The 24,702-nt window shown below is 35.8% G+C and overlaps 1 long non-coding RNA gene and 4 other non-coding genes across 6 annotated transcripts; all 5 read left to right on the forward strand.

The window, feature by feature from the left end:
• The first annotated feature begins 15,004 nt into the window (after positions 1-15,004).
• Positions 15,005-24,650, forward strand: LOC131651961 (uncharacterized). Of its 2 annotated transcripts, none has more exons than XR_009298522.1 (3): positions 15,005-18,139; positions 23,729-23,827; positions 23,965-24,650. It is a non-coding gene; the product is annotated as an uncharacterized LOC131651961 (long non-coding RNA). The 2 variants fall into 2 exon arrangements; XR_009298523.1 differs by lacking the exons at positions 23,729-23,827; positions 23,965-24,650 and adding an exon at positions 20,966-23,711 and having other exon boundaries at positions 15,007-17,087; positions 18,019-18,139.
• On the forward strand, positions 16,274-16,390 carry LOC131654259 (U5 spliceosomal RNA). Its single transcript, XR_009299304.1, has one exon. It is a non-coding gene; the product is annotated as a U5 spliceosomal RNA (small nuclear RNA).
• LOC131654250 (U5 spliceosomal RNA) lies at positions 18,315-18,431 on the forward strand. Its single transcript, XR_009299295.1, has one exon. It is a non-coding gene; the product is annotated as a U5 spliceosomal RNA (small nuclear RNA).
• On the forward strand, positions 19,230-19,381 carry LOC131654222 (U4 spliceosomal RNA). Its single transcript, XR_009299270.1, has one exon. It is a non-coding gene; the product is annotated as a U4 spliceosomal RNA (small nuclear RNA).
• Positions 20,527-20,686, forward strand: LOC131654216 (U1 spliceosomal RNA). Its single transcript, XR_009299265.1, has one exon. It is a non-coding gene; the product is annotated as a U1 spliceosomal RNA (small nuclear RNA).
• Positions 24,651-24,702: the final 52 nt, after the last annotated feature.

Consider the following 24,702-nt stretch of genomic DNA (forward strand, 5'->3'; position numbering starts at 1 on the left):
TGAGGTTGACAAAACTAAGGTGGAGGTAATAGCGAATTTACCCCCACCGACGAATGGAAAAGGCATCACGGGTTTTTTAGGACATGCAGGATTTTATCGTCGGTTTATAAAAGACTTCTCAAAGATTGCAAAGCCCCTCACTAGCCTTCTTGTGAAAGACACTCCGTTCTTGTTTGACAAAAAGTGCGAAGAAGCGTTTGAAACTCTGAAAAGCAGGTTAGTGCCGGCTCCCATAGTTATATCCCCAGACTGGTCTCTACCTTTTGAGATCATGTGTGATGCAAGTGATATAGCAGTGGGCGCAGTGCTTGGTCAAAGGAAGGAAAAGCTTTTGCATGTGATATACTATGCAAGTCCTGTGCTCAATCCAGCTCAAATGAATTACGCTACAACAGAGAAGGAACTGTTGGCAGTAGTGTATGCCTTTGACAAATTCCGATCATACCTATTGGGTACAAAGGTAATTGTTTATACTGACCATGCTGCTTTGAAATATCTTTTCTCTAAACAGGACTCAAAGCCAAGACTATTGAGGTGTATCCTACTATTGCAAGAATTTGATCTGGAGATTCGGGACAAAAAGGGTTGTGAAAACACAGTTGCTGATCACTTATCCCAAATGTCTCATATAGAAGAAACCGAAGAAAAGCACCCAATCAAGGACGAGTTTATTGATGAACGAATCCTCGCTGTGATTGATATTTCGTGGTTTGTCGATTATGCAAATTATTTGGTAGGTGGAATAATCCCTGACGATTTTGACTCTAATAAAAAGAAAAAGTTTCTTCATGATTGCAGGTTTTACTTGTGGGATGAACCATTTCTATATAAGAAAGGAATAGATCGACTAATTCGCAGGTGTGTCCCAGAAGCCGAACAACAAGAAATCTTAAAAGCTTGTCATGATTCGGATTATGGAGGGCATTTCAGTGGAGACAAGACAGCGGCAAAAGTACTCCAATCAAGGTTGTACTGGCCCACTTTGTTTAAAGACGCCCAAGTAATAGTAAAGGAATGCGATAGATGTCAGAGAACGGGAAACATCTCTAGGAGAAATCAGATGCCCCAAAAGGGTATGCTTGAAGTGTAGTTATTTGATGTTTGGGGGATTGATTTCATGGGATCATTCCCACCCTCCTTTGGAAAGAATTACATTTTAGTAGCGGTGGATTATGTATCAAAGTGGGTGGAAGCTGTTGCTTTACCCACTAATGACGCAAGAGTAGTGGTAAATTTTCTCAAGCACAACATTTTCTCAAGGTTTGGAGTGCCAAGCCCACTCATCAGTGATAAAGGCGCTCATTTCTTGAACAGACTCATGGAGAACTTGTTGAAGAAATATAATGTGAAGCACAAGATTGCCACTCCTTACCATCCTCAAACTAGTGGGCAAGTTGAAGTCTCCAACAGGCAGATAAAGCAAATTTTGGAAAAAACTGCGAGTGCTTCAAGAAAAGATTGGTCCATTAAATTAGATGATGCGCTATGGGCGTATAGGACCGCATTCAAAACCCCAATTGGTATGTCTCCTTATCAACTGATTTACGGTAAAGCCTGTCATCTTCCTCTTGAATTATAACACAAAGCCTTTTGGGCCTCCAAACTTTTGAACTATGATCTTGCAGAGGCCGGTGAATCCCGACTTCTTCAATTACACGAGTTGGAGGAATTTCGTAATCAGGCATATGAGAATGCCAAGATGTACAAGGAGCAAACTAAAAAGTGGCACGATCAGAGAATTCAAAAGTAAGAGTTCTGGGAAGGACAACAGGTGTTGTTATTCAATTCGAGGCTCAAGCTGTTTCCTGCAAAGTTGAAATCCAGATGGTCAGGACCGTTTGTGGTGAATAAGGTGTTTCCTCACGGAGCGATTGAAATAAAAAATCCAACCAATGGGGATGTTTTCAAGGTAAATGGGCAGAGGTTGAAACCCTATTACACTGGAATGGAAGCTGGATTGATCAACTATTTCCATCTCACCGGATAAGGTGTAGACCATCGAGCCATACGATGTTAAACGAAGCGCTTTATGGGAGGCAACCCACATGTTTAAATTTTAATGCCTTGTTTATTTGTGTTGTTTTTGTTTCTTTTGTTTAGCTAAGAGGAAGACTGGGACCATAGGGGCGACTGAAGCAAAAAATAAAAATAAATAAATAATAGAATTTTTCTGACTCTCAGCAGCAAAAACACGGGCACCCGTGTAAATCCACACGACCCTTGTTGTTTCGAAGAAAAAAAAAGATAAAAGACTCAGCACCAGAAACACGGGCGCCCATGTCTTTCCACACGGCCCGTGTTGTTTTTGCGGACACCAATTTTTATTTTCAAAATTCCCCTTGTGTGGGGCCCGCCAGCGATTTAACCCACCTTCTCTTTCACTTTTCTCACTTTCTCTTCTTCTAAACCCTTGCCTCCATTGTTAACCTAGCCTCCACCTCTTAAAACCTCCATCTCCACCCTCACTAACCTCTTAAAACAACATTGTGCCTTCACAAAAGTTGCTCCATTTTCAGTCCTCTACATCTTAACGGTAATTATTTTTCAGATTATCCAATTATTTTTCTCGACAAATTTTTTATCTTGTAGGTACAAAGTATGCCTCCCAAAAGACCAACCAAAGGAAAGGGGGTGGTCGAATCTTCCCGACCAAGGCAGCGAGCACGTCGCAACCCAAATGCTCATGGCCTTGTGTTTAAGAAGCCAGAACATTAGAAGAGGTACACCACCATGGCGAACCGTAAGTTACTTCCCACTCGCTATATCTGTGATAACACTCTTGATCAATTAGGATTAAAAGCGGAAGTTCATCGTATGTTTAACAAATTAGGGATGTTAGAATTTATGCAATTTGAGGCACCTGCCTTTGAATGCATAACTCTTGAATTCTTGAGTACTGTTGAATTTACACTAAAGCGCATGTGGAATGGGTCCGAAACGGAATTCTATGGGGACCTCGAGTTTCGGCTTTTTGGTAACAATCATACTTTATCTGTGCAAGAAGTTGAGGCTGCTCTTAAGCTTTCATCTGTGGGCCACGGAGCCCCACCGCAAACTTTTGCAGCCGCTGAATTCTGGCAGGCCATAATAGGGAAACCAAGTTACAACCCGAGTGCTAGTAAGGCTTCGGGAATTCATAACCCTTGTTTCAGGTACGCCCAAAAAGGCCTTGCCTAAACGCTGTTTGGATGAGGGGACAACACTAGGGTATGTTCGAAGAGAGAACTCTTTTTCCTCCATGGCATGGCAGAGAACGAACGAGTGAACGTGGCTGCATTTGCAGCCAATCATTTGAAACAGGTAGGGCATGCATCTTCTGGTGAAATATCGGTGGGAGGAATGATAACTCAAATAGCCGATTACTTGGATTATGGTACAATTTTAATATGAAGAGACGCCTATCGAAGATAAAAAAATTGATATGCGAACTCTTGTTAATCAAGGTATGGTTGTGGTGCATCCTAGGTACTATTCTCTTATTATTCGTGAGCACCATCTCCTTGCACTTCCTGCACCTGATTATATTAGTATTGCAAATGTTGCTAACTGGTTTTATGCAGCTTCTGCTCCCCCTCTAGGGGATAGCCCCCCGCATGAACCTAACATTTCCGGTGATGAGTTGGATAATGACACCAACACCGATGCACAGTTTAACCAGCCCCCTCAGGACTTTTTCCAACAAGGCGTGGGCTCTTCCACCATGTCTCAGAATCAGTGGGAATTGGTGCAATCGGAAATAGGATCTCTTCGTACTGAATAGACGCGGCAAGGAATTGAGTTGTTTCGACAAGGGACTGTGGTGGATGACATGCATAGTATGATGCAACGGCTAATGTTGCACTTTCCACAGGACCCACCACCACCTCCACCTCAATAGGATGAGTAAATCCCCGGTACACGTGAATTCAAAACATTGGGGACAATGTTTAATTCAGGTGTGGGGGGTTTATTTATGTTTTCTTTGATTTATGTTTTTGGTTTTGATTTGTGTTTTTCTTTGATTTGTGTTTTTGGATTTGATTTATGTTTTTTTTTCTGTTTTGTTTGTGTATTTCTTTTCTTGCTAAGTTGTTTATTGCATTGTCACCATGGTGTTCCAAAGTGTTTGATAAATGTGGGATAAAGTCAAGATGGAGAACTAGTGGTTGAACGACACTCCCCATACTGGATCTCCCAAGGCACCGCGAAAGTTGGCACAATTGAAAGAAAAGGTCGGACGCACGTGATTGATACTGGACTAAGATAGTGGTATGGTGTACTCGAGTCAGAATAGAAGCCACACAACACTAGGAATATTTCAAAGCATGAAAGCTTAACAAACATGGTGAGAATACATGGCCTAATACAAAGAAATCATCATGAGAGTTCAACCAGGTACGACTCTATTTACTCTGATTTTGCGTACGTTCTTTTAGCACGAACACACCAAGAAAACACACACTGAGGCGTTTTTTGTTTGTTTTGTTTAACCTTGAGCTTTTTTAACCAATCCACACTCGATATTTATCCCTAGTAACCCAGTGAGCCTTAACATATTGTTTGTGTGTAGTCCAACTCAACTTCTTTATCCACCATGCTCCTTCTATCGTTGCTCGGCACGATTGTGACATAGTTTAAAAATGGTCAAGAATCCAAGTTTGGGGTGGTAAATTATAGAGAAGAGGCAAGTAGGCATTGCGAATGAAAGATGACGGAATTTAGAAACAAAAAAAAAAGAGAGAAGAATAGATAAAACACTTGCCTACTTTTAAGACTCATATGTGTTGTGAAATGTGAAAAAAGAAAAAAAAAAGAAAAAAAAAGAAAAAAAAAGAGAGTCAAATGTAGTAAACCCCATTTTTGTGAGTCGAAGCTATAAATGAAAAGATAACATGAATGTCGAGCCCGCAAACCCTTTGTTTTCCATTTTCTTGTTTATCTCACCTAACCTAAGCCTCATTACAAGCCGAAGACATCATAAAGTGTGTGGATTCTGTGTGTGTAGTAAAAAGAGAATTTATTCAAAGTTAAGAGTAATATTGCGTACCTTGGAATTGTGAGTGCAAACACTTTAACCCAGAGATATTTTTGTGAGAATGTGAAAAGCTTTCAGGTGGAGAAGTTTTCTGACGTGGAACTGTGGTGGACAATCAACTCGGGGAGCCATAAACTTGATTGGAAAAGAGGACATCATGCTGCGAAAGATCCAGTTGTGTTGTGGAAAAGAGCAATTCGTGGGTGACCTTCGTTTGGTCTCAATACATCACTTGAGGACAAGCAATGATATAAGTTTGGGGTTGTGATCGGTCACCATTTCTAGTAAGTTTTTGTACATTATCCCACAGAAATTAATTACTTTGTTAACACTGTGAGACAATTTTCTTGTGTTTTTAATTAAGTTTGTTTGTTTTCATGTGTTGAGTATCATTTTGTTTATCAATTGAAAATTATGTCAAAAAGACCTTTTTATGCTTTGTTTGGTAGTGTTACTGTCCAGGTTGATTCATGCGATTCAAGGAACTAATGGCCGGTATATATGGACGAGAAAGAGCTGAAAAAGTGGAGTTTTTGAAGGAGTCAGAAGTCAACACGGGCACCCGTTTTATTCCACACGACCGTGTTGAAAAGCTAAGGGAAAGCGCAAAAAGGGAGCAAAATAGTGGGTTAACACGGGCACCCGTGTGAATCAACACGGCCCGTGTCAAAAAGCAAAGGGAAAGTGATTTTTTAGCATGAAACAGAGAAGAAACACGAGCACCCGTGTGAAACAACACGGCCCGTGTTTTTGAGCGCGAGGGAGGAAAAATCCAATGCGTTATTTGTATCGGGCTTGATCATTAAGGGTACTTCGGACGTTTCGCAGAAACAAGGATTGAGCTGACACTATTAAAGGAAGTTTGTGAAAAAGGAGAACTACTTTTGAAAAAATACTATAGAATTCAGAGAAGGGAGAAGACGGCGAACTCAAGGGTTGTTTGGAAATGAAGAGATTCAACGGTGGACACCATTGAAGATCAAAATTCCCATTCATCTTTGTAATGTCTAAACTCTTTAATTTGTCATTCTTGAATATTAGTATGAGAGGCTAAACCCCCCAATGCTAGGGGGTGGTCCTTCTTGGCTTTTGTAATGAATTCGAAACATCTCTGATTATCTATGTTTGATTTCTATGTTTTCAATTCAATTGTGCAATGTTTCTATGCTTTCTCTTTCGGTCAAACTGAGAATTATTTACGGCTAACAATTATAGGAATATAAGAGTTAGGGTTTGTGCACAATTGGTTTATGGTGGATGTACCTAGGACTAGGGCAACGTATAAATATCATCAATAACTGGATTTTAGGATTGCTTGAACCAGTGTTATATTTTCACGGGTAATGAAATAAAACATAGAGGTTTTAAGGGTTTTTGCTAAGGACTTAGGAAAAACTATAACAAGTTGATAATTGAGAACTTAAAAACAATTCTTTGATAATCATTGGAATTCATTCATTGCAAGCCAAACGACCATCTCCCCTAGCATATTTAAATTCTCCATAAGTAAAGTTATTTATTTCAAGTGTTTATTTTTGCAATTATTCTCATAATCTGAACAAACCTATTGTTTTTGTTCAATTGAATTTATTATCAAACTCAGTGTTGCAACGCACTCCTCGAGATCAATACTTGGGATAAAACCCATTATAACTACATCGGTGAAAATAGTACACTTGCTATTTTTAGGAATCAGCCAAAAAATGTATATGACCCAACTGGGTCGAATTATAAAACTCGGCCCACTACTAGCGACCCGAAACTGAAAATACAAAGTGCTGCAGCTTTAAACGCAAAACTGGGAATTATCTGCTCCGAATATGACTTCGACTCCAACATGAAAGTCGTAGCTCTCTCTCTTAGCTTTCCGACGATTATTAGAACGCCTCAATCAGACTCCCGAAACTCCAGTTATGATCGTTTCTGTGCAGACTGCTAAAGCTGAAAAATAAAGTGCGAAAATTAAATAAAGCTAAAAATAAAATAAAATATAAAAATACATTAAAACATAAAAATAATTAAAATAAATGGAAGAAATGCTTGAGTACAAACATGGAAGAACGTGCATCAAAATGCACTGATCAATAAATGTTGTTTAAAAAGCTGTGAAGTGGTAATTTTGCATGAACTAATTCTAGCATAGTATTTATCATACATCCGATTATATTGTTTGATATCTCACCCCTTCTATTTGAATGTTACCCCTATGTTGGTAATGTGCAGGTAATCCAGAATGAAGGTTGTTTACTTTCAGTAGTTCGAGTCAGGTGTTGGTCGCTCTGATACGTAACACTAGAGGGGATGAACGCTTGTGTTTTATCGTTGTTAATATATATTTAGTTGTTGAGTTTTAAGTTGATATTAGTAAGTAATTTGTCGTTTTTAAAGTTGTTTTCAGTTGGACAAGATAATATGTCATTCAAGTTGTAATTGTGATTCCGCTGCTTATTTAATGAAAGTTAGTTTGTTTTTAAAGATCAAAATACGTTGTTATCGGTTCATCCGAGTTATAAATGTTATGTATTTGTTTGGCATGAAATTAAATGTCGTTGTTTTTATAAGTAAATGTAGCATCCTGTTTATATGTTGGAATTTTTGTAACTCTGATTTTAAATATATTCGTCGGGTAAAATAGGGTGTTACATAAAGTCTCTTGCTTGTGTGCATGGGCAATCTGAAGTCTCCCGCTTGTGTGCTTGAGCATTAAAGTCTCTTACTTGTGTGTTTGGATATTGGAAATGTTTTGCCTTTTTGTTTGAGCAACTTGTAATCAGATTCGATTATAGTGGAAATCTCTTGGTAGTGCAAGGGGACTGAACTACTCCTGATTTGTAGGATGAACCAGGATAAATTACTCGTGTATTGTCTTGCTCTATTCTTTACTTCTGTTCAATATTATTTCGTTTCTATCCATCAAACTCTGAATTAAACTCCGAATTAGAATCTGATAACAAATCTTAAGAAGAAACCGAAGAAAAAGTCAACATATTTCAACCCCTTCTTGTATTTTTCTCACCTTTAGTTGGCTTCAAATCATGGTCTGTGCATCCAACACTTAATAGTGGTACAGAAGATATCCTAAGAGAAAAACATCAGGCCTGAAATTGAAGTTATTAACAATGCTAAAGCCAGTACATCTGAGAAGAACAATTACATTTATAAACCTCCAACATTCACTGGAAATTCTACTGAGTTTGAGTGGTGGAAAAGCAAGATGTATACTCGCATCATAGGTCTTGACGATGAGTTATGAGATATTCTTGAAGATGGCATTGATTTCACTGTTGATGGAGTAGGTATGGTGTCTGATAGAGAGAGTCTCAGACCTGATTAGAAAAATATATATAGAAAGCATCACATAGTCAAAGGAATCTTGATAGATACTCTACCTCATTCTTAGTATCTCAAGATTCTAGACATATCTATTGCCAAAACTATCTTTAAATCTATGTTTGCTTCTAATGAAGGAAATTAACAAGTTAAAGAAGCTAAAGAAAATCTTTTGGTTCAACAATATGGGCTTTCAAAATGAAGACATTGAAATCATGTTCTCTAAGTTTCAAGTTCTTGTATCCGGTCTTCAAGTGTTGAGCAAAAGTTATACTACTGTTGATCTTGTCAAGAAGATTCTTAGGAGTCTTCCTGCCAAGTATATTCCCAAGGTGACTGCTATTCAAGAAGCTAGAGACTTGAACAACATAAGTTTAGAAAGCTTGATTAGCAATCTTCAGAGTCATGAGATGAAGCTTATCGAAGATGAACCTGTTCAAAAGTCAAAGTCTCTTGCTTTGAAGTCAGTTGATCATAATGCTAAATCTTAACTGACGAGGAGGTTTGAAGAATTTATTCATAAAGAAAGTTCTGAAGAAGAATCAGAGGATAAAGAAATGGAATTTTAATCAAAAGATTTCAAAATTTGGCCAACAAGAAAACAAAAGGTTCTCAAGCAGAGACAATAGCTTCAGAGGAACAAGCTCCAGAATCAACAAAGATGATCAGAAAGGATGTTTCAACTATAAGAAGCATGGTCACTTTATTGCTGAATGTCTAGAGCTGCAAAAGGACCAGCCAAAGAAAGGAAGCTTTCAGAAGAACAACTTTAGAAACAAGGTTAAGAAAAGTTTCATTGCAACATGGAATGAACTTGATAAAGAAGAAGAATTTGAAAAATATGAGGAAGAAGCCAATTTGGCTCTGATGGCTTCAACATCTTCAGACACATAATTTGTCCCAGGTTCTAGCTCAAATTCTGAAGAAGAAACTGAGGTACTTTCTAAACTATCTCGCTCTGATTTAGTTGCTTACATTCAAGGTATTATGAAATGTTATCAAAAAAAATCTGATCAGTTGATAATTTTAAAAAGAGATCATGATCTCTTGAAAGTTGATATAGAGTATTCAAAATAGATAATTAACAAACTAAAAAGAAATCAGATTACTTTTTCAAAAGGCACAACTTTAACCAACGTATATGCCTAGATTAGGACTAACTACTTAACCGACCACTAGACTCTTTTCTATCCCTATGGAAAGCATCAAGGAATTCTTCTATGACTCTAGACTCAAGGCCATGGATCACAAGAAAATTTATGTGTGGAGACAAAGAACACTCATTTTATTTCAAATGCTTTTATTTCCTCATCCATAGCAAAAATTAAATTTTCTAATGTATCATATAAATATGATGGAATTTCCACTGAGCCGACAACTACAATAAGTTAATAAAAAATACATAATTAAAATTACTCACTAATTTATAAGTTAATAAAAAATATTGATTAATATATTAATCCAGTCAGTAATGCCACGTAATTAAAAATTATTTTTTATTCTAAATATTAATTGACATGTCAGCAAAAGTGGAGGGGGGCCAACAAAATCACAAGTGAACTAAAGTTTAGGGACCAAAAACCTGGGTTTTAAAACGGAGGGACTAAAACTTAAAAAATATGAAAATAGGAGGACCAAAAGTGCATTTAAGCCTTTTTTTTAAATAAAAGAATAGTTTAATTGAATACATGGAGGTGATTGATTGACATTGTAAAAATATTTTACTGTGTCAGTACAAAACCCATATTTTTTTTATTATTTTAACTATTAATTGATTTTAATATAATATTTAATCATTATTTTAATAATATAATAATACTTTTTAAAATTAAATTAAATAATTGTTTTATAATAAATTAGACTTTGAAAAAAAATATCTAAATAAAAAAATCAAATTTGTTTTTTAATTTTTTATTAAATTTTAGTTTAATTTATTGAGTAATGTTAATTTGTGTCCTTAAATATATACACATGTTGTTGCAGGTTGAGTAAACCCGCAAACGAACGAATTTAGGTAGTATGTAGGTTGGTTTGGTTTGGGTCGGTAAGTTCGTGGGAATACCCACACCTAGAGCTGTCAAAATGGGCTAGCCCGAAAAATCATAGGGCTTGGCCCTTAAAATTAGAGCCCATATTTTCTAGGGCCTTTTTAGCCCAGCCTTGAAAAACCCCGCTACCTATTAGGGATAACCCATATGGGCCGTGGGTAGCCCATCAGACCCGCATAATTATAAATTTGAAAAAAAATATATTAATATTTATATTATCTTACTCCAAAATAGCATATTGATTTTTCTCACTTCAGTAAATTTTATCTCTATTTTATTCAATCTTTCTCTTTTAAATATTATACATTAATATAATCAACATTTTTTCATCGTATTATATTAGTTTTTCTCATATAATAAATATTGAAGTACTATTTTATACAATTTAGACATATATTGTATTTAGAAACACATTATAGTATTTATAAGAGATAATATAGTACTTAAAAATGTATTATGTTTAAAATAACATAATTTTTAATTTTATTTATAATAAATATTATGGAGTTTTTATTTTAATTTTTTAAAATAAAAAAGCCTATTTAGGGGCGGGTAGCCCGAAGCCCATCTAGGGCCGGGCTCGGGTAGTAAATCTCGAGCCCATATTATACAGGGCCTTTTTGGCCCAGCCCTGAAAAGCCCAGGGCCGGCTAGGGCCGGCCCGTTTAGGGCCGGGTAGCCCATATTGACAGCTCCACACCCATGAACAACACTACTCTTAAGGGTACATACTAAGAAACTTGTTCTGAGTAGGTCATATCGACCCCGACTGAGCACTCTATAGACTAGTATTACTTCGAGAATCTTCTTAGCACAAACACCTTTCTCATGACGCTAACAAAAGATCTCAACTACAAGTGCATTCAACGGCTCTCCGCAATCTACTCTTAACAAATAGTGAGTTTGTTATTTCCTCTCTACTATATATAGAGAAGACGCCAAATTCAGATGACAAGTTTCAAACCCAATTTCAATTCACTTTTCTTTCTCACATACTGACTTGAGTGTTGGAGTACTAACCTTGTAGGTCCCCCTTCCACCGCGTCGGAAGCTCAGAACCACCATCACTTTCGATTATCACTCCGTTTTTATTCTAAAACAGAACAATGACACCGTTTATGAAAATCAACTTCTAATTCATATGATTTTCACGGTCTCACACTCGTTCTATGATTCGTCAATTTCAACTTCATCAGGTCACTGAATCAAGAGCATTCAGAATCAAACATGAAGATCTAACTTAGCATTCGATATAATCAAGCATCGTTTCAACTTCAATTTCTTTGAACTTCCAAATTTCTAATTCTTACGATTCCAAGTGATGACTTGATCTAAAGTTACTCGATCCACCGTTGCGCGTGAAGCTGCCGCTGCTACTAAAGCAGCGATCAATCAATCACCTCTGCCTCCACCTCCTCAGCAAAACGTCGGGAATCTCCACTGATATTTTAGTGAGTTAAGAGAAATGAGAATAAAAAGAATAAAAAGTGAGAAAGAGTGTCAATAATGTTTTCTAATGTAGTATGAAAGTGATGAGAATCCTCTATTTATAGGAGAGAAATATGGCTCAAAAAGAAGAAAAAAATATTCATTAGCTTTTTAATGCTCATAATCATCATGTCTATCATCCAATTGATTATGTGTTTCATAAACAACAATAATTCTCAAAAAAGAAACCCCACAACAATTATTATCCTAATCTATTAAGAGCGTTCTTAATCGATTAAGACACTTTAAACCCTGCTCTAACTGATTTTCTAAGGGCCTTATTGATTGGGCAGTATATATAAACTTCCTAAATGTTTATGAAACTGACTGCCTTGCTCTTTATCCACTTCTAAGATGACAATTGAATCTCATCAAAGATTGCTGAGATTTTTCTCTCCAGAAACTCTACATTTTTCTTGTTTCGATTCCTCTACAAAGCCCATATGCATGATAAACAAATGACGTTGAACAACATAGTAGTGGTCTTTCCGTGGCTAACTAAATCCTGGAACTGTTACAAATTCTACAAAACATAATTATGAAAAATAGAGGAGAGATTAAGCCAACTTAGGATCTCGCTCCATGTCGAGGAGGCTATCGAACATTCGGAGAAAATGTGCGCGCCATTCTCTTCCTTTTTGCAACCAAAAGAACATGAATTTTGAGAATCAACTAAGATGCCTCTTTTTATAAGATTATCTCTTGTTGGAATTTTGTTCTGCAAGAGCTTCCATACAAATATCGATACTTTTAGAGAAACAAGTTTGTTCCAAGCGATTGCATATACCTTATCTTCATTACTTACTACAGCCGCACTATCGAGGATAGAAGAATAAGCTTCTTTAACCGAGTAATCAACCTTGGAACATCCCCACATATCCTTGATGTTCTCTTTTAAAAAGATTCTCCTCACCTTATCATGAATGTAATTTTCTATCTCTTTGTTTTCATCGTCTAACGAGGTTGTCTAATTAGCGATCCATAATGTATCTCATCTCTCACTCCTTAAGGATTCACTTACCGATGCTCCCTTATCAATAGCTGAGGCAAATAAATTTGGATAAATGTCATTCAACCTTTTCCCGCCCTACCAAGGATCTAACCAAAATAATGACTCCTTTCCATCTCCTATTTCTTTAGACAACTTTTCATGAAACCAAGATGGCTTGAAACCCCCTTCCCTAAGGTCAATCGATTATATATCTCGCCACCACAAAGAACTAAACTTATCACACCTATACGACTCAAAACTAGTCCCTCTGTATTTGCACTCTACGATTTTAGCCCATAGCTTGTCCTTTTTGATAAGGAGTCTCCACTTCGCCTAATAAAGTTAAATTGAAGGTCCTGATGTTTTTTTAAACCTTGCCCCCTTTCTTTCTTATCTCTACACACCTTGTCCCACTGAACCAATTGATTTTTCTACTTACCGCTCCACCCACCCCATAAAAACTTTTTGAAAATAGACTATAGTTTATAGACAATACATGTTGGAGCCTTGAAGAATAAGAGATAGTATACTAGCAGAGCAAACAAGATGGATTTCAAGAGAATAATACGACCACTAATTGAAAGGTAATTATTGTTCCACGAAGTCAGCCTGTTCCTAACTATGTCGATAGTCGAATTTCATTCAACCAACCTCCGATGATTGTTACCAACGGGAAGCCCCAAGTATTTGAAAGGTGTTGCACCAAATCTACAATTTAACACCATTGTTGCTTCCTTCAACCAAAATTGTTGAATGTTTACTCCTATTAATGAAATTTTATGAAAATTTACTTTAACACCAAATACCATTTCGAATAATTGAAGAGATGCTTTTATCGGCCAAATATTCTTCCAACTTCTTTCCCTCATTACGATTGTATCATCTGCATATTGGATATGTGACTCACTTACCTCCTCATTCCCGACAATGTATCCTTCAAACCAATTCAATTGAACGCTTTTCAACACCATTAGATTGAAACCTTCATCTACCAATAGGAATAAAAGTGGGAACAATGGATCACTTTGCCTTAGTCCTCTCCCAACCAAAAACTCTTTGGTGGGACTACCATTACCAGAACTGAGAATGACACAGAATGCAAACACTGATAAATCCAGGCTCAACATTTTTCATTAAAACCAAGAAAATTCCAATCCACCAAATCAAATTCCTTTTCAAAATCAGCTTTAAATATCACTAATTCTTTACCTCTTCTTTTAGCATCAAGTACTACTTTATTTTCTATAAGGATTCAATCCAACGTTTGACGACCCTCGAGAAAAGAAAATTGAGTTTCAGAGTTAACCTTAGGAATTATAACCTTCAATCTATTTGCAAGCAATTTGGCAAGAACCTTATACATGCTTCCGATTAACAAAATTGGCTTGGAGTTGTTCAACTTGGTCGTATTCTCAAACTTCACAATTAGAGTTATGAAGGAGCTATTCATACCAACCTTCCATTTGAATGGAATTCCCCAATGAACCTAAGGAAGTCACATTTTAACACATCCCAAAATTCTTTGATGAACCAAAAATTAACACTCCCCATACTAAGACTCTTGGAGCTGTCACAATCTCACATTGCCCTTGAATCTCATCTTCTGAAAAAACATTTGTTAGGTAAGCGTTGCCTTCTACTTCATTCCTCTTATACTTGATATCCCTTAGGAACATTCTACGAATTTTATTGTCTCTAAACAAGTTAGAAAAGTGCATAAAAATTTCATGTTTCACTTCTTGTACCCCTTCTAACTTGCTTCTTGAGTCTCGATACACGTGATCTCATTTATATAGAGAGAAATACATGTTTTATCCCTTCTCAAAACAAGAGGTAAATCATTTGCTCAATATCTATATAGAGAGAAATACATTTTTTATCCCTTCTCAAAACAAGAGGTAAATCATTGGCTCAATATCAAATGTATGTAAATTATACTAGTAATAGAAAATAAATTACTTTATAATAAATCAATATAAAAAATTAAAAATTAAAAAGTTTATTAAATTAATATAAATTAACATAAAGTTTATTAAATTGTTTAAAGATAATTTTATCATTTAAAAACAGTTACTATAGTCTCTTCTTTTTCTTTTCTAGCTTCTTTCTCTCTTTCACCCTCATATTTTCTCTCAATATGACCAAAAAACGTGTCACAATGTTAAATCAGATACTACCCTTGTATATTAAGAGGCATCTCCACAAACTGAAAAAAAAAAAAAAAACCCTTCACCAAACCAAAAACCGGAAGAAGAAGAAGAAGAAAAAGAATGTAAAAGCACCTAAACGTTTCGGTTTTCTAATGGAAATTTGTATATGTTTTTGATAATGAACATGAATTTATTTGCTATGCTTCTGAACTCTGAAACCAGTCAAGTTATTTATGGAGAGGGAGTGGACCTAGGGTTTAACATGCAAGGTTTTACAGAGAACGATGATGATCTTCCATGTTCTGATCTTTGGGAAGTAAGCAATATTTACTTTGTCATAAAAATCAACTTTTTTCTTTCCTTCTGTCTGTTTTGCTGAGTTTATTATAAAAGTTTGTACTTGATGATGTATGGGTTTTGTTAAGGTTTAAAGAAGGAAGCAAGTTATCTCTCTGAGTGGGAAGCAAAGGACACTAAATCACAAACAAAGTTTTGTCATAAAAACTTAGAATCCAACAGTCTTATGTTCTTGTCTCCTTAGAATCCAAGGACCTAGTAGTAAGAGCCTATAGAACAGATCATGTTCAAGTAATACTATCATTGTTTTTTTTATGTAACTCTCGCTTTGGAATCTATTTACCAATCAAAGCAGCTCTGGTGGTGTTACAATTTCAACAAGCTAGGGCCCACTTTGAGCTTTTCATGGTTGGTAAGATTTTACAGGTGACATTGTAAATATGTTTCTAAAGTACCTTTTTTTTTTCTTTCTAATTCAGTGGTAGTTAGCAGTAGCAAATGCATTTCTTAAACCAAATTTAAGTTGTCATGTTGAGATTTTCAATTGTTGTTAGATTGGTTTTTTAGTTATTAAATTTAGTGAAGCCACTGTCTTTGTGCTGATTGTTGTCATCAGAACAATATATGTTTTGGGTCAAAAGATGAAACTGATCCGTCCCTGCTATTTTCATGTCAATGTTTGGACGAATGCTGTACTATATTGGATCATATAAAGGTGTTAGTTTAGCTTCGGGTCAGGATTTATATAGCCGTCAGCTTATCCTAGACCCATCGTCTTTCACGATTCTATCAGCGCTGTCTTTGTTCCAAAGACTTTCCAGTGACGGGCTTTAGATGTTTATTCATTGTAGAGGTCAAGTAGGTATCTGACTAAAGTCTCACATCGTTTAATGCGTAAAAGAAATTAATCTGTTCAAATATAAAATGAAAGGACCTCTATCTATGCAACTTACGGAGCCGTGTGATGATGACATGGCAAACTATTCTTTCTCCTTTTACTAAAGAATACCGTGTTAGTGTCACTATTAGCGGCATACGCTAGTTTTTGGAAGAGCCCTCTTCGTTGAAAACTCTGCAATTTTAGTTTAAGTTTCTGTTTGGATGTCTTGATTTTTGGTATGTCTCGCTATTTTTATTATGCATGACTAAAATTTAAAGTTAATAGGGAACAAGCATCACAATGAGTTCCATTTTGTAGTATTATAAAAAACATTAACCTCATACTTGTCCCTCAATGTTGACTTACTCTCTAATGCGAACTTATCTGCAAATGATGTTATATTGAGTCGCCGATTGGAAAACATGATCGAAAAATCGCGATGAACCCATATGCCGATGAACCCTAATAGCAAGACGAACCCTAATAGCAAGACGATTCTCCTTCCAATTTTGATACTGAAACCAAGTTGAAACTAAACAATGGCAGGTATAAAACATCAATTTTAATATAATAGAGTCAGTGATATGCACTTCATTAGAAAATTCTGCAATGGCCTTTTTACCACCTGGGTAATGTAACCAGTATTGAATTTATACTATTATATGTAGAAAGCATGTCTAAAGTAGAGCATATGTGGTCATTAGGACCATTATAAAAAATTCATAAATCTAATTTTCTGACTACAGAACAGTACGGAACAGATTTGATACATTGTGTGGAGCTCACTTTCACTGTACAAGCCGGATCCACACCGTGTGAGGCAACATCTGCTCCTCCTTTCAATCTGTTGGACTTAAGCATTGCCATTAATGCTCAGTATTCCTCTACAGTAAGATTTTCAATTTGTTTCTGTTCAGCATCCCCAAGTGCATTTGCTTCTAAATTATCTACTTCAACCGTGTAGGATTTCTGAATTGAAAGCTGGTCGGAAAGCCGTGATTTTTTGTAGAAAACATCCACCATGTATGAACACATCTTAGAATTTTCTCTCGATGAGATCAACCAAAATTTCGACTAGATCCCTGATTCAATCTTCTGCCATCAGCGGCATTAACAATCAGATGCAGATCTTTAATGTCAATTCATCCAAGCTATTTTGTCTCTCATCTCTAATGCATGTTTTTAACGAAACTATATTTTCTGGTGCTTTTTGTACTTGGTCATTACGTCCCCGAGGTCGTCCTTTAGGACCTCAGAGGCATAGGAAATTTAATTTTGTCCGTGCTCTTTTTTACTAATACAAAATAAGGTGTATCTTCATAGACCATTGCTGACTTGATTAATTGGATGATAATGATTTGTTATCTGTTAATTACTGGTGTTCTGGAGTTTGGTATATTCACAATTGCAAAGGGGAGATATTATTTTGAATGTTGTTGAAATTTATGGCTTCTAGCATGATATTTTGTGACGTGCTTTGAAAATCATAATCATATGACCAAGCATGTGTGATTTTACACAAATGGGATAGTGTAAGAGACTGTTTTGAAATTTGTGAAGTGATGTACAACTAGTTTTTAAATTCTATTAGCTGTCTCCTTTCCAGAGAAACTGTTTCTTTTAATACTCTCAGGTGAAATATGATGTTTGGAAGTTAGCTCAGTTTGTATACTTGATATGCTTTAACAATTTGGTGGGGGCTCTGCAATGAAGAGTACTATAGTTTTTCATTGGTGTTTTTGAATGAAATATGTTAAGCCTAACAGTTTACTTACAGTGCATGCATAACACTAAGGTGAATCCTCTTTTGTCTTCTACAGGATTGTTTTGTATGCTATAGCCATGGTAGGTTTTGATCATGAAAATGGTGAGGTCTGTAAAGACTCACTTAAAACAAAAGATGGAACAGATCATTGGGTCATACAGCTCCTCGGTTGAAAGGTGAGTTATTATTCATGTGCTGTATTTGCATTGAAATTCAATTCTGCTAGATTTGGGATACTTTTGTATTTAAAGGTAGTGGGTATCAGACTGAAGTCCCACATCGTCTACTGCATAAAAGAAACTATAGTGTTTACATATAAAATGCAAGGACCTCTTACATTTTCAATTACGGAGCCGTGTGATGATGACATAGCGAACTATTCTTTCGCCTTTTACTAAAGAATACCGTGTCAGCGTCACAATTAGCGGCATACGCTAGTTTTTGGAAGAGTCCTCTTCGTTAAGGGCTCTGCAATTTTAGTATAAGATTGTGTCTTTTTTTATCACTACATTTTCTTGTATCTCTAATTGGGATAATTTTTACTCTAGATATAAGTGGTTCTTTCAACACCCACAAATGAAATGCGATTGTTTAAGGATTATTTAGTGGATTGAGTTGGGTAAGGTATAAGAGGATTATTTAGTGGATTGAGATGGTTAAGGTAGAAGAATGAACAAACAAATAAAACGAAACATCTTTACCAAACTGATTTGATACCTTGTGTTGAGGTCATTGTAGAAGCCTGATTCACACTGTGAGGCAACAGCTTCCCCTCCTTTCTCATCTTTCATGGCTTTAAGACAAATTTAGATGTCTACATTTTGTTGAGCTAAGACATCTTTCTCATTTTCATGGCCTGATTCACACTATTTTGTAGTTTTTTCACTCCTTCTCTGAATACTGTATTGAATGAAAATTGCAAACATAATCTAACTCACCATTTAATACCCCATATGAACTCTTGTCATCATCTTGTAGATGAATTATTAGAAGGAAGTAAATTTCAAGAACTTTGGTACTGGTTTGGTGACTGGGCTATTTTACTACTGTAATATTTTCTTGTCTTAGTTTTTGAACCAGTTACATCTCTTTTTCTCAACTTTATTAATTCTTTGCGGTTGTTTTAGTTGTTAGATTTGTTTATTTATGGAAAAGAATGATGAGTGAAGACTTCATGGTAAAATTTCCTAGTCCCACACTGCTGATGAGAGAAATGAGATGATTTTGAAGTTATATATAAAATGAAGTTTAATGTATGACAAAACTATCTTTGCGCTTGGGGCAATGACGCAGCTAGTGAGGTTCTAACCGAGGCGCGTCTATTGCTGGTTGAAAACTATTTCCAAACCCCCTCTTAGGCTTGGGTTCAACTCAAGCCTTTGAGAATTTCTGGAAGGACTCCCCTTTGGGGTAAAGTCCTACAATTTTAGTTCAAATTTTATACCTCTCGTAAGTTTGTTAAAAGTAAATACAAAAGAATTAAAGTGGTGTTTTGCAATCCACACAACAGAGTTTCTACCTTAACATATGAAAGGCTATGGTAGTTCTTGATATTTATGCATGATGATGTTAGGGAAAATATTTGTTTGAAGTTACTTTGTCAACCACTTGTGTTTTTGTTATAAAATTCTTTTGCAATTTTTCAATAGAAACTTGTTTCATTGAAGAAGACATCCCCAAGCTGCAAATAGACCATAGCTATAAGAATCTCTTGCCAATTTTGATGCAGAAACATTTATTAAGACAATAGAGTTAGTGAGATGCACTTCAATAGAAAATTCTGCAATGGCCTTATTATCATCAGGTAATTTAACCTGGTATTGAGTGTATCCACTTACATGTAGAAAACATGTCTAAAGTAGAGCATATGTGGTCAGTAGCACCACTGTCGTGTTCAAAGGCATCGACGTCAGTCTCGTGTACAACACGAATGACGGTTTGGAGACTCTTGCGAAGTGATTTTTAGAGACGAGAACCTTTTCGTTTAAGGAAAAAATCCAACACGAATGACGGTAAGATGATTGATATGAAAGATTGTGGAGTTGGAATAAGAGAATTTGCCTAACTATTGTAGTTTTTGCAAATGTATTGGTCATCATTTTGAAATGTGCAAGAGAAAATGTGCTATAGGTCAGGCTCAGCAAAGATTTCATCTCAGTTAAATAACTGTTCTAAAAAAACAGGATAAAGGAAAAATGAGGAGATCATGGAACAAAAGATTGCATACATTCACTTATGAGATTCCACGACTGCAATATTATAAATAGTTCATCTATTTGAATCGTAATGTGATTTGGTGTGTAACATGTTGATCTATTAAGTGAATATAGACTATAAATACAACTCCAACACTAAGTTTGGGGAACAAATAGGTCATAGTTTAGATTTATATTATTATTATCTTTCACAAAAAGAATGCCGACACGGACACTTAAATGGTCTTCTTTTCCTTTCCCTCTTTAGAATGATTTAGTGTTATGTTATCTTAGTCCCACATCGGAATTGTCAGAGTGAATAGTATGGATCCTCAATTATAAAAGAGAAGTGTGTGATCCGTTGCAACATACTTACCTGGATGGGGTCAATGGGTGATCAAGAAGGCCCATGGCCTAGGCAAGTGACCTCCATTGCACTTAGGAGGGGTGCTAGCCTAAGTCTACCCAAGTGGTGGAGCCTACATCATAATTTGTTGCTGTGGGGGCTTGCGTTCGCGCAGCCCCCTCCCTATTCAGTTTCAATGTTTGTTCTTTTGGTAGGAGGTCAGTTTCAATTTTTGTTCTTTTGGAAGGAGTTTCAATTTTTGTTCATTTGGAAGGTGTAATCTTGATCTCGTGTTTTGTAAGTTTTTTTTAAGGAAATTTAAGGATGATCCCCTCCCTATTCAGTTACAATTTTATTTTTTTTGTAAGGTATAGTCATGATCTCTTGTTCTGTTAAGTTTTTTTAAAGGAAAAAACATGGTTTGTCAATACTACTGAGTCCTTTTCATACTAAATGTTCAGGACCATGTAGGAATGCTCTTTTTCATCTGCATTACTTCAGTCCACAAATGGAGATTTCATCAAATTTAAAAGGCAACAGTATATTGGAGGTTAATGTGGAGTTATGAACATATTTCTTTAGCAAATTGGGGACTTTGATATAGTCGCAAAGTATGCTACTCGATGAAAATTCTAAGTTATATAAATAAATATCTCATCAAACTGAGTTTTTGCATCATTGATGTAGCTTAGGTGATAGTTTTGGGATAAAGTTAGCATAGATTTTTCATTGCACATGAATGGGTATTGTAGTGCAAATATTGTGTGCAATGTATTAGTCTCATGCCTCTTTTGTTGGCACATCTTGTTCTTTAGCGTTAGTAAGATCTCTTTGCATTTTGAAGAAAAATTGTTTGTGTTGCATCTACTCTTTTATATAGTACTGATAGATAACTGCAGGGTTAGAGGAAATATTCGTTGGTAGCTACTTTTCCAACCACTTACGTTTTTGTAAGAAAATTCTTATGGTAACATGTTTCAAAGAGTGTTAGACCGACAGATCATCTTAAGGTAGCATGTTTCAGAGTGTTAGACTTGACGGATAACACAGATGTAAACAAATAACAGAAGTAAAAATAGATTTAGTAGATGCACTAGAAAAGGTGCCATCACTATATTATACACATCCATAGAGTCAATTTTAATACATGTCACTTTCCAACCTTAAAGTGTCATGTTTCTTCTAATGGTCCCGTTTCAATGGCTAAATCAAGTGCTAATCCTAGAACAAAACACAAGTTTGCAAGCGACAAAATGATCAGATAAAGCTGAAATCCACCAGAAAGAAGGAAACTCTAAATTTTATTATAATGAAAGAAAATCTTTAAGACTACGCCACCAAAGGTCTTTAAATACAGAAAAAACAAAGAAATCATAACGGACATTTAATCCAAAAGAGAATTAAATAAATAAAATAAAACGTGAAAAATAGTAAAATGCTATAAATAAATAAAACAAAACGTGAAAAATAGTAAAATGCTAAATTTGAGCCTGAAACAAATTTGAATGACTTAAAAAGACCGTAGGTCACGGCCAAACTGTCAACTGGACTCATTAGCCGATTTCCTATCCGAAAAGGTATAATAATAATTATTCTGATATCGGACACCAAACTTGCACAATTCTTGTGGAACCTATCCGACGCGCGACTTCCTCTTCGATATGCGCATTCAGCCTTCCTGCATCAGTCTCCTCCACCTCTAAAGAACTCGACCCCGAGTTCTCTTGATAAAGAATCTCGCCTGCATGATATTCGTGAATGTCAGCAACATTGAAAGTATTGGACATATTCATGAACTCTAGGAGAGTTACCACATAAGCATTATCATTGATCTTCCCGGTCACTTTGAACGAGCCACCTTTACGTGGCTACAACATGTTGTAAGTACCAACCCAAAACCTCTCTTTTTGCGCAGAAACACCATCACATAGTCTCCTACATTGAAAACTTTGACTCTCTTGTGTTTGTCAGTAACTGCTTTATTTTTCTGTCCACTAGCCTCTAAATTTGCCTTGACAACTTCTTTAACAACTACCATTTCTTCGGCCATATTCTTAGCTGTCGAACTAACTCCAGGCACCTTAGGAAACTTTACCAAATCAACCACATGCTTAGGAACAAAAGTATAGACCAGAGAGAATGGTGATTTCCATGTAGCTGAATGCACAATGCTGCTGTAAGCAAATTCGACCTGAGGCAAAACTAAATCCCACCGTTTCGCCTGTCACCTCAAACACTCCGAAATCATATTTTCCAAATTTTTGTTGGTTACCTCAGCTTGCCCATTTGTTTGAGGATGAGTTGTAGAATTTATGTTTAGCGCTGTTCCAAATAATCTCCAAAGATTATCCAGAAATGATTGAGAAATTTGGCGTCCTTGTCTGAAATAATGGATGTAGGAACCCCATGAAGACACAACCTCCCTGAATAACAACATTCGTCAACCCTTTGATCACCACTGGACAAAAACGTTAATGTTATTTTACAACCTCATCAAGCTCCTTTTCACTCTGCATCATCACCAATAAACTAGACTTTTTTCCTCTTGGATTCTTATTAAAGTGAAAAACATGAGACAAAGATGGATTTTTTTAGTAGGTTAACTCGATCTCTAAGAAATACTTGAGTTTACCAAGGTCTTTCATCTTAAAATTATCTAATAATGTTTTTTGACTATTTGTATCTCAATCATATCATCACATATAAAAATAATATCATCAACATAAATAAGAAGTGCAATTAATTTTCCTCTTTGTGAATGTTTCAAGAATAGTGTGGTATGTGTGACTTTGCTTATGGCCTTTGTGAATATTTCAAACCCGACTCAAGGTGATTACATTAATCCATGTGATACATTATTCAATGGACCCGCCTTATTGGTTCCACCCATGAAACCAAAGACATGTGGAAACTCCATATGCACCCCTCCTCTGAGTTTCCATGTAAGAAATAATTTTTGACATCAAACTGATGCAGTTCCTAACCAGAGTGACCAGCAAGAGATGATAATATTTGAATAATATATCCTTTTGTCATTGGAGAAAATGTCTCATCATAATCAATGTCATATGTATGAGCATTTCACAATATATATCCACATGTATCCAACTGCTTTCTTACCTTTTGTCACTCCACAATCTCCCAATTCCTATTTTGTTCAAGTGCTTTTATTTCATTATCCATAACTTGAAACCAAAATTTATTTTTCAATGCATTTTAAACAGATGATGGAATTCTCAGTGAACTGAAAAATGCAGTAAAACTCTTGCATTATGGACCTTATATGGAGGGACATGATTTTTTTTCCCTTGTCAAATCAAGAGGTAAATCATTTGTCAGTATCACGAGTATGTAAATCATCAGGGATAGTATCACAATTAAAAAAAAGAATCATTAATAGAGAAATCTTCCAAAGTACTTACCTCTAATTCAAACGATTGAATTTGTTTTTCTGGATCAGATCAAGTTTACTTCTTCTTTGATACATCCGAGATGGTGCTAAAGGTAATGATTCCTACAAAATAGAAGACATTGGAAGACCATGAATAATTATAGACTCGATTTCAAGTTTAACTATTGTAGGACCAGAAACAAGTATATACTTAGATTCAGGTGTTTAACTAGGACTTTGGCTCAACATGTGTAACAACTCAATTTCAAGAATGGGAATAGAGATAAGAGACTCATTATTTGGTTGCTAAGTAATAAATTTGTTAATTTTAATAGTATTTACTTTTATTTAGATTTCTCGTACCCTGGATTTAAGATTAAAAAACACTAGTATTTATTTAGTGGCAGATGTTATTAGGACTCTGAGTGAAGTTAGCACATAGAAAGAATGTGAAATGAATGGGGTCACCACAAAACTTAATGTCATAACATTAGAACACACTTCCACAAAAATCCTTGTTGTTGTCGGTACTTTTTTAAGCTTTTCTTTGTGGTTATTGTTCCTTTTCTCCGATAATCTTATCTGCTACTTGTTTGAATAAAAAATGTTGTAATATACCTTACAACCTCAAGCGTAAAAAGATTAAAAAAATAAATGTTTTTTGTACTGCTAGTTTTTTCAGACTTATTCCCATATGTGTTTGTTATTGGGTCATATATTGATCATGTTAATATTTTGGCAATTATCTCTCTCTCTCTCTCTCTCTCTCTCTCTCTCTCTCTCTCTCTCTCTCTCTCTCTCTCTCTC

This window comes from Vicia villosa, linkage group LG2 (genome assembly GCF_029867415.1).
Source record: "Vicia villosa cultivar HV-30 ecotype Madison, WI linkage group LG2, Vvil1.0, whole genome shotgun sequence".
NCBI lineage: Eukaryota > Viridiplantae > Streptophyta > Magnoliopsida > Fabales > Fabaceae > Vicia > Vicia villosa.